Source organism: Nycticebus coucang, chromosome X (genome assembly GCF_027406575.1).
Source record: "Nycticebus coucang isolate mNycCou1 chromosome X, mNycCou1.pri, whole genome shotgun sequence".
NCBI lineage: Eukaryota > Metazoa > Chordata > Mammalia > Primates > Lorisidae > Nycticebus > Nycticebus coucang.
Genome location: NC_069804.1, coordinates 36765618 through 36779869, shown reverse-complemented (window position 1 = coordinate 36779869; position 14252 = coordinate 36765618). Strand labels below are relative to the sequence as shown.

Below are 14252 nucleotides of genomic sequence, written 5' to 3'. Positions count from 1 at the left end.
TTGCCATCATCTGGTCTAAATATGATGTTTTGCTATGATAAAGATCAAATGAATTTTACATATGCAGGGCAAGAGTGGGAAGTAGAGAATGACTCCAGAGGGTTGAATGGTGGCCAATTGTGTGAGGGAACATCAAGATGTTCACATGGGCCGCGCGGCTTATTAGGCAATGATGCTCAGAACAAGAAGCGGGTATTTGTCGCTGAAATGTATACTGTGATCTGATTTCCTCTGAGTAATGAACACTTACACTTCCCGACCTTCTCACACAAATTCTCTGAAACAAGACTTGGCTTTTCCGCATGTAGTTAAAACACATGGTCAGTTTTAGCTCCCATTAATGGGGTTCTAGGGCAGAAATACTGACACTGGAAGGTCATACAACTCTGTTTACTTCCTCATTTGCCCACGCATGATCTTAAGTCACCAAGAAGTAGACTAGGTAACAATGGAGAGGTAAAATAAGGCAAGAACATGATAGATCTAAAACTTTAGAATTCCTAAAGCTTTTCTTGCATGGAATGCTTTTGGATAATTTGAAGTTCTCATTTGATACACGTGCTTTTATTACTATAACACAGATATGTCAGTATAGCTACCACATTGAAAACAGGCCTGCTACACACACATACACACATATCTGTCTCTTCCTTATGCCATGCATATTGGGGACATGTATGTGTGTGTGTGAATATTTTATCCATTGTACATATAATTGACTAAACTGCAAGTGAAAAATCATGTTTAGTCTTCTGGGGGCAAGACATGATTGCAAGAGGGACTTTACCTCTTGCAATCAGTATAACCTGGCTTATTGTACCCTCAATGAATCCCCAACAATTAAAAAAAAATTTAAGAAAATCAATTTAGGAGAAACTATTTTGGCAAATTTGTAATTTCAGTGATGAAGTAAAATATATTTTTAGCCTTTTCCACTCAGATTTTAGCAGAACATTTACAGGAATATTGGAATTTTATAAATTATTATCAATGTAATATTTACAATGGAAAGCTTTGTGTCTTTTTTTGAAGTTTAGAGTTTCTAATTCAAAACACTTCTTTTTTATTTCCAGTGTGGACAAAAGTTTTTAATACTCATTTTTGCTATGATGTTTTTAACTTTCAGTCTTTTCAACATAAGAAGATAGCTGGTCACATTTACGTGCTTTTCCACGAAATAAATCTTAAAAAATGTGAATGATTTATCTTTGTAGTTTCTAGTAATAAGTCCTGTCTTGTTTTTTCAGTTAGTAGAAATTCTATTCTTATGCCAAATTACATTAAGACACAGTAGTTCTTAAACAATGTTACCAAGTAACTATATAAATCCCAAATGCAGCAAAGGTGAACAATCTTCCTAATGCACTTTCACCAAGTTGAAGCTGCTCCTTTTTGGATATTTTTCCACTTCAGTGTGAAGTAGATTATTAGGGCTTTATTAGTGGTTTCATGACATGGGTTTTTAAAAGGAAAAATGTTTTTGATTTCTCCCACAGTTCACATTTCTCTGAGGAAGACCATTTTGGTAAATTATAGTCCAGGGATATTACGAAAAACCAAGTAAGTGGTCTTTAATAGATGAAATCTCTCAATGCAACTGTAATAAATAAGCATCTGCATCCTTACCTATATTACCAATATATCCTAGAACCAAAGTAAGATGGTTTTCCTGTTCCCATAATCCACTTAACTGTTGTTTTAAAATTTGAAATTTCCATCATTTATGATATCTGTTTTGGATGATAGTTCTGACCACCATCTTTTTATGACTGCTCGAAGCCAGTTTAAACCAACCATTACATATTCTTCAAACTTGCTTTTGAGCAGTGACGTTACTAGAGGCAACAAATCTACACAGCAGCCAAGGAAGATATATTGTTTTTCTTCCTGTAAACTATTGGTGAGCACAGGAAGGCAATCTACCACAACTCCAGAATCTTCTATCCTCACCAAATAAGCTACAAGTTCACTTATACCTCTCTTTTTCCAGAAAGTTAATGCTACATTCAATCTCAAACTCTTGCTGAACAAAACTTGAGCCATTGTTTCATGGTCCTGAGAAACCTCAGGGAAAAAAAAAAACCACTATATTTTGATGATGGGCTTTCTGTTTGTGAAGAACTAAAATCACTGGAGTTATGTTCGACTATCATGGTGCAATTTTTCAGGCAAGTGGCCTGCACAAGCCAGTTCATTTTCTTTATTTGCCATGTCACAGCCCCCACTTTGAGGGGACTGTTTTTTTCTTTAACAAGGACTTGGAAAGGGATGATGAATTTTCTTTCTTTTTTTTTTTTTTAATTTTCTCTATAGATAAACATGTGTTTATTTGGTTTCCACTTTTTGCCTTCACAAAATTAAAAAAGGCTTAAAATTTAATAACAAAACAATGTTTAAGATAAGGACTAGAAACAAAAACCTCATGAAGAACGAACGAAGATAAACACATTCAGAAAAGAAATCAGACAATTGCTGCAATGAAATATTGAGCAATAATAATGATGCAAAAAAAGTAACATTCACATTGTCCAATAAGAGTGTGTCTATCATAGAATGCTTTGACTCTGAGGTTCAGTATGGAGTCATCGGTTTTCTTCTTATTATTTTTTTCCAGAGTCTCAAAAAATAGACAACTAATATTTATAAATAAAAATAGAAGATAATTTCAAAAAACAGATTGTGCCAAATCTTATAGATAATAGAAAAAGAAGAAATACTTCAAAATCATTCTACTTCATCTGGATACACCTGATATTAAAATTGGAAAAAAATTTATTATAAAGGGAAATTACAAACATATTTTACTTATAAATGAGGATGCAATATCCTAAACAACATATTAACAAGTTGAATTCAAAATTAAGGTTCAAGTGATGTACTTTGGTCAAAATTAAATTCAATTTATGTGAGAATTAGTCACTATTTTCTTTTTATTTTCCTTTCCCTCATCCCCTCCCTCCTTCTCTGTCTGCTCTCCCCTTCCCCCATGCCACATTGTATCATTAATTGTCATTAATTGTCCTCATATCATAGTTGAATACATAGAATTCATGCTTCTCCATTCCTGTGATGCTTCACTAAGAATAATGAGTCCCACCTCCATCAAGGTTAACACAAATGCTGCAAAATCTCCATTTTTTTAATGGCTGAATAGTATTCCATGGTATACATATACCACAGCTTGCCAATCCATTCCTGGGTTGAGGGGGCATTTAGGCTGTTTCCACATTTTGGCAATTGTAAATTGAGCTGCGATAAACAGACTAGTACAAGTGTCTTTATAATAAAGGTTTTTTTTTTTTTCCTTCTGGATAGATGCCCAGTAATGGGATTGCAGGATCAAACTGGAGGTCTAGGTTGAGTTCAATGAACTTTCTTTCTGTGATAAATCGCCTTATGCAGTTTGTCTGGGTTTTTCACAGCTTGTCCAACTGTTCTATTTATGTAAGCAGCCAACTGTTCTGGAGATTTCTTAACCTCCTTCATGTTCTTTTTAGTGAAATTAGAGATCCTTTTCCTAGGAAGATCAATGGAATGATCCTCAATATTATTACAGAATTCTGATTTTAACATTGTAGGTTTCAGATGCCATAATCTCTTAAATACCGGTGCATCATGGTACCACAGTGCCTCAACACAACCCTGGTGCTGACGAACCAGACCGGCAGCCTAGAGTGTCCCTAGGGTCCTGGGCTGAGCCCCACTCAGAGCCATTCAAATGCAGCCATTCGAGGCCCCCGGGACAGCTCAAAACACTTCTTTTTGTTATTAGAGAGCATTTTTTTCTTTAGGAAGTTATAAAATGAAAATCAAATGTTATCAATGAAAAGATACCATTGCGAATGCCAAAATTTCTTCCAAACTGCTGGTGATCTCAGTAAGTCACTGCTATGGGGGAAATTTATTGCAACTAGTCTTTTTCACTCTCAAGAGAAAAAGTAATTGTCATCATCTTTTTCACTAAACCATTTTGAAAAGAAATTTTATGTATATATGATTCTATAAATGTGTGTGCATCAAATTTTATGTATATACGATTCTATAAATGTGTGTGCATCATGAGATAAAAATGAACAATGGATAAAGATAAATCTATATTCTTTGCCATGCTGTTAGATCTGTACAAAGCTAATCTACTCCGATCAAATAAATCTTGCTTCTCTGTTAAGTAAGATTCAGTGTTCTTTCACTGTTAAGAAAATTACCAGGGGTTTTTAAATAGTGTATTTTAATGAACATTTTTATGTTTAATTTTATTATTTGTTCAATTCCAAACTGGAAATATTTGTTAAAACAACCCCCCCCCAATTTTAGTTAAGCCATCATTATTAGTTCATACTGCACAATCTATATGTGCCTGTCCGATGAAAGACAATAAAATGCTTGAATATGGGCAGTGCCTATGGCTCACTGGGTAGGGCACTGGCCCCATATACCGAGGGTGGTGGGTTCGAGCCTGGCCCTGCCAAACTGCAACAAAAAAAAATAGCCAGGCGTTCTGGCAGGCACCTGTAGTCCAAGCTATTCGGGAGGCTGAGGCAAAAGAATCGCCTAAGCCCAGGAGTTGGAGGTTGCTGTGAGCTGTGATGCCACAGCACTCTACCAAGGGCGATAAAGTGAGACTCTGTCTCTAAAAAAACATTAAAAAAAATGCTTGAATATTACTTGAGGACACTATGGAAAAAAAATTACTTCACTGTTCTAAATTAACTTGTTAAAATTCCCACAAATTTATATGTTAGAGGAGAAGATGGAAAATGAGTTAAATATCAAACGATACCTTAAATAAGTTTTGTATTATGAACTCTGTTTCTCTCACTATTAGAAATCACATTCTTGAATTACACTTGTATTGAGAACTGGAAGTTACAAATACATTTCATGTTAGTGTTTGATCATTTCCAGTTCTTTCATCACTAAAGTTCTAGACTTTGATAGTTTCGGAATAGAAAAATATTAAAAATGGTAACATCGTTTCCCACATGAGGGAGAAATGTAAATTGCATTGAAGTGTTAAACCATGGTATAAGAAGCAGGATAATGTTAGAATATGTGCCATTAATCCAGTATTAAAATCTGCCTTTAAATGAACCAAATGTCTGACTGTGGTTCTTTAGAGTAAAACAGGTTCAAAATACTTAGTTTTCATTACAGAGTTAAAGCTAAAAGGAAGTTTTAAAGTCTCAGGAGACAGGGGACTATTACATATTATTATACAATACTATATTGTAAGTTATATATATCTAAATAATGGTAATATTTTATTGTGTTCTTACAGTGTACCTCAGACTGAATTAAAACAATAACATCTTGTGGGAACTGCATGGTTTGGTAAAGGAAAAGATCAATTGGACCGGTTTTACTTTGTCCTCCTTGTGTAAACATGGTCCTCACATTTAGACAATAGCAATGTAAATTCAAAACTTTAAAATAAGTAGCAAAAATGTTAATATCAATATTTCTTTTTTTTTCATTTAAAAGTTTTTTTTTTTTTTTTTTTTTTTTTTATTGTTGGGGATTCATTGAGGGTACAATAAGCCAGGTTACACTGATTGCATTTGTTAGGTAAAGTCCCTCTTGCAATCATGTCTTGCCCCCATAAAGTGTGACACACACCAAGGCCCCACCCCCCTCCCTCCATCCCTCTTTCTGCTTTTCCTCCCCCTCCATAACCTTAATTGTCATTAATTGTCCTCATATCAAAATTGAGTACATAGGATTCATGCTTCTCCATTCTTGTGATGCTTTACTAAGAATAATGTCTTCCACTTCCATCCAGGTTAATACGAAGGATGTAAAGTCTCCATTTTTTTTAATGGCTGAATAGTATTCCATGGTGTACATATACCACAGCTTGTTAATCCATTCCTGGGTTGGTGGGCATTTAGGCTGTTTCCATATTTTGGCGATTGTAAATTGAGCTGCAATAAACAGTCTAGTACAAGTGTCCTTATGATAAAAGGATTTTTTTCCTTTTGGGTAGATGCCCAGTAATGGGATTGCAGGATCCAATGGGATTTTAGTCTGTACTACAAAGCCATAGTGGTCAAGACAGCATGGTACTGGCACAAAAACAGAGACATAGACACTTGGAATCGAATTGAAAACCAAGAAATGAAACTAACATCTTACAACCACCTAATCTTCGATAAACCAAACAAGAACATACCTTGGGGGAAAGACTCCCTATTCAATAAATGGTGTTGGGAGAACTGGATGTCTACATGTAAAAGACTGAAACTGGACCCACACCTTTCCCCACTCACAAAAATTGATTCAAGATGGATAAAGGACTTAGATTTAAGGCATGAAACAATAAAAATCCTCCAAGAAAGCATAGGAAAAACACTGGAAGATATTGGCCTGGAGAAAGACTTCATGAAGAAGACTGCCATGGCAATTGCAACAACAACAACAAAAGTTAATATCAATATTTCATAATATGCATGCATTGCTTTTCTAATTTTAAAGAAATAAATGATTGAATAAGAAAGGAATTTTAATGCCAGTAAATATATATAGATTATTCTTACCTACATCCAATATTATAATAAATGGAATTGTTTTTTAGTGTTGCTTTAAAAATGATAGGAATTTGGTTATCATTAATAGTCTCATATTAAAAGTACATGAACAAATTTTTAAATGTCCACATATAATCTCCATAACTGTATGCAGCACAGTGACCAGATTACATTACTTTGTCAAAATTTAAACATTACTTTTAAGAAATAAGGCAACCCAGTCCAGATTTAGGAGAGTCAAAATTACTGGGCTGGGTTGCTGTCTCCCAAGCTTCTTCCCTGAGTCCATATCAATGTATCTTAAATTTGTCTTTTGTGAAACATCAGCATTCTCTACGATGCCAGGGTGTTCTCTTGCCAGTAAAGGCTAATGACCATCTTTCCATGGCCAGGAAGTTAGCATTTTCCTTCTGCCCTCCATATGCCCTGGTTATCAAATTTTCTTTCTCCTTGCCTGTCACTTTCGGGGAGAGTTCCTTGATATGGCTGTGCCTCGTAATTTTGGCTAGTGAATTCACATGGCGAAGGAGGATCAGACGCTTTGTCTGGTCCTGTGTGCCGGAGAAGGTTCTAAGGCATGGTCTGATCTATGTCAGTACCAGAGAATCTAACAAGAGAAAAGAGGTCATGTGCCAGGGTGCAAAGCCCCAGGCATCACATGAACTGCTGCTGTTCATTCCAATTTGCTGGCCCATTGTTCAGGGATTTCCCTCAATCCCTTAGAGATTAGCATCAGTGCCAGACCTCATAGTATGTAGGTCACTATGAAAGTTCTGAGACAGACTGTGTTATGGACCATTATTTCATTTCCAAGAAACAGTTGACAGCGTCCTTTCTGATTCACCCATGCAAGTTTCAACTTGCTTGGCTCTTCAGTGTGCTGGGAGGGCTTCATTTGTTTCTGTCCACACGGATTTTAAATTTCTTGATTTTTGTGCATCTCAAAACTTTCTTAATGACCCACATATAATTTACCATCCCTGGGGAGATGGAAGGAGTGGTCCTGGGATGATTGAAGGATCCATTTCCCCCCTTTTTACATCATTTTCTCACCCAAACTTGTGGACTCAGGTATCTAGACAGTCAGCCTGTTGGTTTTTAATGTAGCGAAAGGGAGGATGGTGGATATCCTAGATGGCACAGGGAGAGACAAAGAACAGAGCCTAATGTGATTCTCCAGCTTCTCCCTTTAGTTCCTCATCCTTGCCACTTGTAGCCACTCACCTGCTCTTCCATCCCCAGGCACTTCTAGACAGCCTTTCTTCTCTCTAGATTCATTGCAGCTGGGTGTAAATTCCTGCAAGTCTTGTTTCCTCTCCATCTTATACTTTTTCCAGGGTTGATATGATCTAAGAGAGTTAGCTGAAACACATTTTTAAATTCTGTAATATTCACAAAACTTTTATGTATACTAACATTTGCCAAAATCTTTGATAATTCATACAATTATGTATATAGCTAAACTTAGCTTCTGTATTTCATGGATTTCTTATGGAGGCCATAGCTTTCATATGCTCAGCCAACTGAACATGTGAGATCCCTAAGTGTAACTGCTGGAACTCAAGGACAAAGCGGATAAACTCCACGTTCTTCACCCAACACACCATACAGTCAGTTTAGGCTGATTTGCCTTTAAGATCAAGAAATTGAAATTGAGTTCTACGAATTGTTGAATGCATTTCTTAACATAAGAAGTGTGAACTAAAATAAAGTCTTAAGTCCCCCAGGAGACTGAATGGATTCCCTCTTGGCCACAGGAACTTCAGAAAATACCTAAAACTGAGCTATTGGCCATTAAAAGGGAAGTAAAACTCGGCTCATCATGCCTTCCTCCCTTTTTAGAGATACCCTTTGTAACAACTAGATGCTAAATCATTAACAGGCCTAAGACTATGCAAGAAAAGCTTAAACCACACCTGCAGGCCATCAATTTAATCAAGATCACTTGAGTTTCTGTTAATGGTGGCTTGTTTCTGATTAACACCTGTAAGTTAAAACATTCCAAGGCTTTAGTTTAGAGTCCAGTGGTTCTCAACCTTCCTAATGGCTCCTAATGCTGTGACCCTTTAATATAGTCCCTCATGTTGTGGTGACCCCCAACCATAAAATTATTTTTGTTGCTACTTCATAACTGTAAGTTTGCTATTGTTAAGAATCATAGTGTAAATATCTGAAATGCAGGACATATTTTCATTGTTACAAAGGGGTTGCAACCCACAGGTTGAGAACCGCTGGTTTACACAAATTTTCATTTCTTCAACCAGTTACAAATCAAAGAATCTTTAAAACTACCTATAGTTTGTAAGCCTCTTCCTTTTGAGATGCTCTGCCTTTTCAGTCCAAACCATATATTGACACCTTCTTGGTACCGAGAATCTTACATACAGTTTCTGTCTCCGTGAATATATAAAATCAAATTGTAGCATAGCTACAATGAGCACATTTTCTTAGGATATCTGGAGGCCATGTGCTCTAGGCTGGTAACACACATTAGGCCCAGAATAAACCTCCTTAAATTATTTTACAGAGTTTAGGTATTTTTTTATTAACAGATGAAAACAGAAGTAATAATGTTGAAAACAGGGTACATCAAACTTAGCAAAGAAATATGCTAAGCAAAGTTTTATGTCTTCATCTATCCTGATGTGCTAAAAAGATTCTCCACTTAGCAATATTAAAAGGAAATTTTCCCAGCTGTAACAGCATTTGTCTTGGTGATACAAACTGAATGTTGTGCTAAAGTAAAATTGTTTCAACTGGCTGAACCTGAAAAAGTACCATTACCTTTGACAAATACTCACTGGACCTAACTAACTGCTCTTTTTTGTCCAGTGAATAGTAGGACTTCTTTTAAACATGTACTCTTCAAGTCATCTCAAAAGTGATATGATAGAACCTCTCTGTTACCTAAGAGGGTCCAGCTGCCAGTGACTGTCAGGCAAATGCAAAGATGGGGATTAGTTCAACAAGCTTTATTGTCAGAAGGCTGGAAGTTCTGGAGCACAGTGAGAGTAGTCTCTTTAAGACTGTTCTGCCTGGGTGGCGCCTGTGGCTCAATGGGTAGGGCACCGGCCCCATATACCGAGGGTGGTGGGGTTCAAACCTTGGCCCTGGCCAAACTGCAACAACAACAACAACAGACTGTTCTGCCTTTCCATTAAAAAAAAACAAAACCCCACAGTTTTATACATAAAAGTTCAAAGCAAAAACCATGTTAACCCTTATCTTAAATAATAATTAACCTTTATCTTAAGCAATAGTAATCAGTATAACCCATGAGCCATAATAAACAATAATCATCATAACCCATGACTGATAATGAACAATAATTGGCATAACCCATGACCCAAAACATTTCTAATTCAAAAGTCAATCTCCTAAATCAGTCACCCTAAACTACTCAAGATAAACACTGCTGACATAATGGGGACCAAAGACCCTATTTTTGGCTAGGGAAAACACCCCCAGAAAAGGGGAAAAAACGAGAAATAAGCTGAGCAAGATGGAATGAAAACACATTAGCTAGTTTACTGTTAAATGAGCCACAAAATTCCTTATCTGAACAGGTTCCTGCTTTCTTAGAAGACTGGCCTGTAGGGGATACAGCTTGCAAACACCCCTGCTAGATCTGTGAACAGTGAAGAAACAATGGCCCCAGAGGAAGTTGAGTGCAAGGCCTGGCAAGAAACATTAACTAGGCTGCCTCCTGCCCAGTTAACAGTCAAAGCAAATACCCATTGTGGAGATTTGTATTTGGCCAGGGCAGAGATCAAGAGAACAACTTCAGCCTTGACATATGAGTAGCTTATATCTCTTATCACAGTGGAAGATGCCTCTGGGTGGAGATTAGAGGAAAATTCTTCTTTCCCATTGATTCCTCAGAGGAGATTAATGCCAGTGGTATTTTACTCCATGGTGAACTAGTGAGATTAAATCCCCTCTAAGGAATCTGTGTGTGTGACTACAGACAGGTTTCAGATTTCTCAAGACTGTTCAGAATCTTAAAGTTAATAATTATAGAAATAATAGGAGCTGACATGCTTACTCAGAGAAACTGCTGTTGTTTTTGTTCCCTTCCTCAGCTTAACCTCTGGGCTAATGAGGAAATAGCCTTCAATAAAAGCTGAATGGAACACACACTCGGGGCCATTTACCAGGACCCCACTAATAGCCAGTGGCCCCCTGTGCTTCCACCTTTGAAAATTCTAATCTGTGTGTCCTGTCTTTTTTGTCTCTTGCTGTTTTGAACCTTATTTTTTTTTTTTTCAGATAATTGAAGCCATCGCCACAGCTCTTAAAGGACCCTGCCCCTGGGGCAGGACCCCAGTAATACCCTTTTAGGTTAATGCTGAATATATAAAACAGCAAGGATGAAAGACATGAGGTGAAGGTCAGGTAGGACCTAAACTGGCCTTACCAGCTGTGTTGTGTTGGCTCTAGCCTCATTGACTCCATCTTATTCTCACTACATGTGCTCTTACTTTCATAGTTAACGACCTCCCTGTATTGGCTATTTCCTTAAGTTGATCTGATTTTTATAGACTGGTGTACCACATGTATATATCAGTACAGTAGGCCTCATTTCTTATGTTGACCACCTCCATATGTTGACCATATTGGGTGGCCAACTTGCAGAGGTGCATGGTTACTAAGTAACCCTCTTTCTAGCACTTAAAAACCTCTGATTCATCCTCATAACACCTCACAGCTATGTAATTAATTTACTGCCAAGTATTGCCATCATATTTACGGGTTGATGACATTGACATTATTTTATTTTATTCCTAAAGATCTTGTATTATATAGTATTTGGCAAATATTTATATTTTAAAAACCTGCTTCTCAAAGTGTGGTCCATGGACCACAAACATTGACTTCACCTGGGAATAATTAGAATACTCAGCTCTTCCCATGCAAAGAACTATTGAATCAGAATTTGCTTTTTTTTCTAAATTTCAGATTAATATGAGGGTACAAACAACTAGGTTACAATGTTTGCATTTGTAACTATAGTTCCTCTTGTAGTTGTGTCCTGTACCCAAGAGGTGTGCCATATATCTTTTCATTGTGGCAATTAAGTGGGAGCACATCAATCCCCCTCTCTCTTCCCTCTCTCCCCTACCACCTACCCCCTTCCCCCAACTTGAATTGAATTGAGTTTTTCTATTATGTAGGTGTATATTAGATCGTCTGGGGCTTTCTCAGCAAAATAAAGGATTTCTCAAATCAGACCTAACTAATAAGAGTCCTTGCAGGAAAATCTTTGAGAATCTGTATTATTATTTTTTTTTGAGGCACTTGGGACTTCAGAGAAGGCCCATTTATTAGGGAATTTGCCTTTATCCCAAGAGAAATGGAAAGACATTGCAGAAATTTAAGCAATTGGGATGTGATGAGTATAATCAAAATTATTATTATTATTATTATTTTGGCTTAACCAACATAAATTTATTATCTCACAGTTCTGAAGGCTATAAGTCCAAGATTGGGGTTTGTTCCTTTCTGTGAGATGTAAGAAAAGCCTTGCTCCAAGCTTTTCTCCACGGCTGGTAGGTGGCCCTCTCCTCCATGTTTTTTTTTTTTTTTTGATTAAATCATAGCTCTGTACATTAATGCAATCATGGGGCACTGGTTTTATATACAATTTGAAATATTTTCATCACACTGGTTAACATAGCCTTCCTGGCATTTTCTTAGTTATTGTGTTAAGACATTTATAATAGAGAATCTGTATTTTACATATGCCCTCTACACAATTATTATGCACACGTTAATGTGAGAACCACTGCCTTAAAAACTGAAGTCATCAGGTAGTTTTTTTTTTTTAATTTGTCAGTTTGTGTCTCACTTTTTTTTTTTGTTCTTGTTTTTGTTTTTTGTAGAGACAGAGTCTCACTTTATGGCCCTCGGTAGAGTGCCGTGGCCTCACACAGCTCACAGCAACCTCCAACTCCTGCACCCAAGCGATTCTCTTGCCTGAGCCTCCCGAGTAGCTGGGACTACAGGCGCCCACCACAACGCCCGGCTATTTTTTTTTGGTTGCAATTTGGCCGGGGCCGGGTTTGAACTCGCCACCCTCGGTATATGGGGCCGGCGCCTTACCGACTGAGCCACAGGCGCTGCCCTTGTGTCTCACTTTTACGTTAGTATTTCCATCTGTTTTAAGGAAACCACGTTTATCACAATTATACAGGGGCTTCTCAAATGAAAGTAACAGAGTTGATATTTTATCTCAAAATGGTACATGTATAATGTATGAAAGACCAAATATTTATTATATTGATGTAATTTTTTGATCTTTTTGTCAAAATGTTTTACCCTGTGGCTGTTTAATAGACACAATAGATAATCTCCAAAATAAAATGCCCCAAGGATTCACTTTAGATTTATAGAAACATAATAAAAAAGCATCGGAGATATTTTTCCCTCATAATTTTATGAAATTTATATGAAAGTTCAGGGCCTGGCTTTACATTTAAATTAGTCTTCACAGAGGAACACTTCCTTATGTTTTTGCAGTGATTTTACAGTGATATATGTCCATCTGGAAGTCTGTCACATATCTTGCATAATTCATAGCTTGCCTTTTACTATGGTTAATTTTGTGTGATTTTTTTAATATATAATATTCATTCTCTTACAAATAGAATAGGAAAGCATCAGAAATACTAAGTTAAAACAAAAGGAGAGAAAGATTGCAACTGTGTGCATGTGCCCCAGTGTGCATATGTGTGCCAACAAGTGTAAAAATAATCTTTGATTAATCTTATTACTGGCTTGTTTTTTAAGAGCTTTATCAAGATATAGTTGGTATATAAAAAAAATTACACATGTTTAAAATATACAATTGGATGAGTATGCACCACTGGTACATTACCAAAACAAAGGAAATAAATCACTTCCCAAAGTTACCTTGTATCATTATTTTTATAGTAAGAACAGAGCATCAGATCTACACTTTCAACTAAATGTTATGTGCACAAAATAATATCGTTAGCTATAGGCACTACATTATAAAGCATATCTCTAGAACTTATTCAATTGCAATAACTGAAACTTTATACATATTGAACAACTATACTCCATTTCCCCTATCCATTACAACCACCATTCTATTTTTTTGTTTGTTTTTATAAATTTAACTATTTTAAATACCTCATGTAAGTGGAATTATGCAGTATCTGTCATTCAGTTACTGGCTTATTTCATTTAGCATAATGTGCTCCAGGTTCATCTAGCAGGAGTCCTCAAACTATGGCCGGCGGGCGACACGAGGCGGTGTGATTGTATTTGTTCCTGTTTTGTTTTTTTACTTCAAAATAAGATATGTGTAGTGTGCATAGGAATTTGTTCATAGTTGTTATTATTTTTTTTTTAAACTATAGTCCAGCCCTCCAAAGTTCTGAGGGACAGTGAACTGGCCCCCTGTTTAAAAAGTTTGAGGACTCCTGATAGGTATCAAAAATTGCAAGATTTCCTTCTTTTTTAAGGATGAATAGTGTTCCACATTGTATGTACATGGCACACTTTTTTATCCATTCATCTGTTTATGGACATTTGGGCTGTTTCCTATCTTGGCTGTTGTGAATAATGGTACAGAAAACATGAGACAGCAGATGTCTCTTTGAGATTCAGATTTCAATAATTTTGGATATATACTTAGACATAGAATTGCTGGATCATATGACAGTTCCATTTTTGAAAGTTTTGGAAGATCCTGCATACCAT

The 14252-nt window shown here is 36.5% G+C and overlaps 1 pseudogene; it reads right to left on the bottom strand.

Moving 5' to 3' along the window:
* Positions 1-1588: 1588 nt before the first annotated feature.
* LOC128578536 (KATNB1-like protein 1) lies at positions 1589-3592 on the bottom strand (annotated as a pseudogene).
* Positions 3593-14252: the final 10660 nt, after the last annotated feature.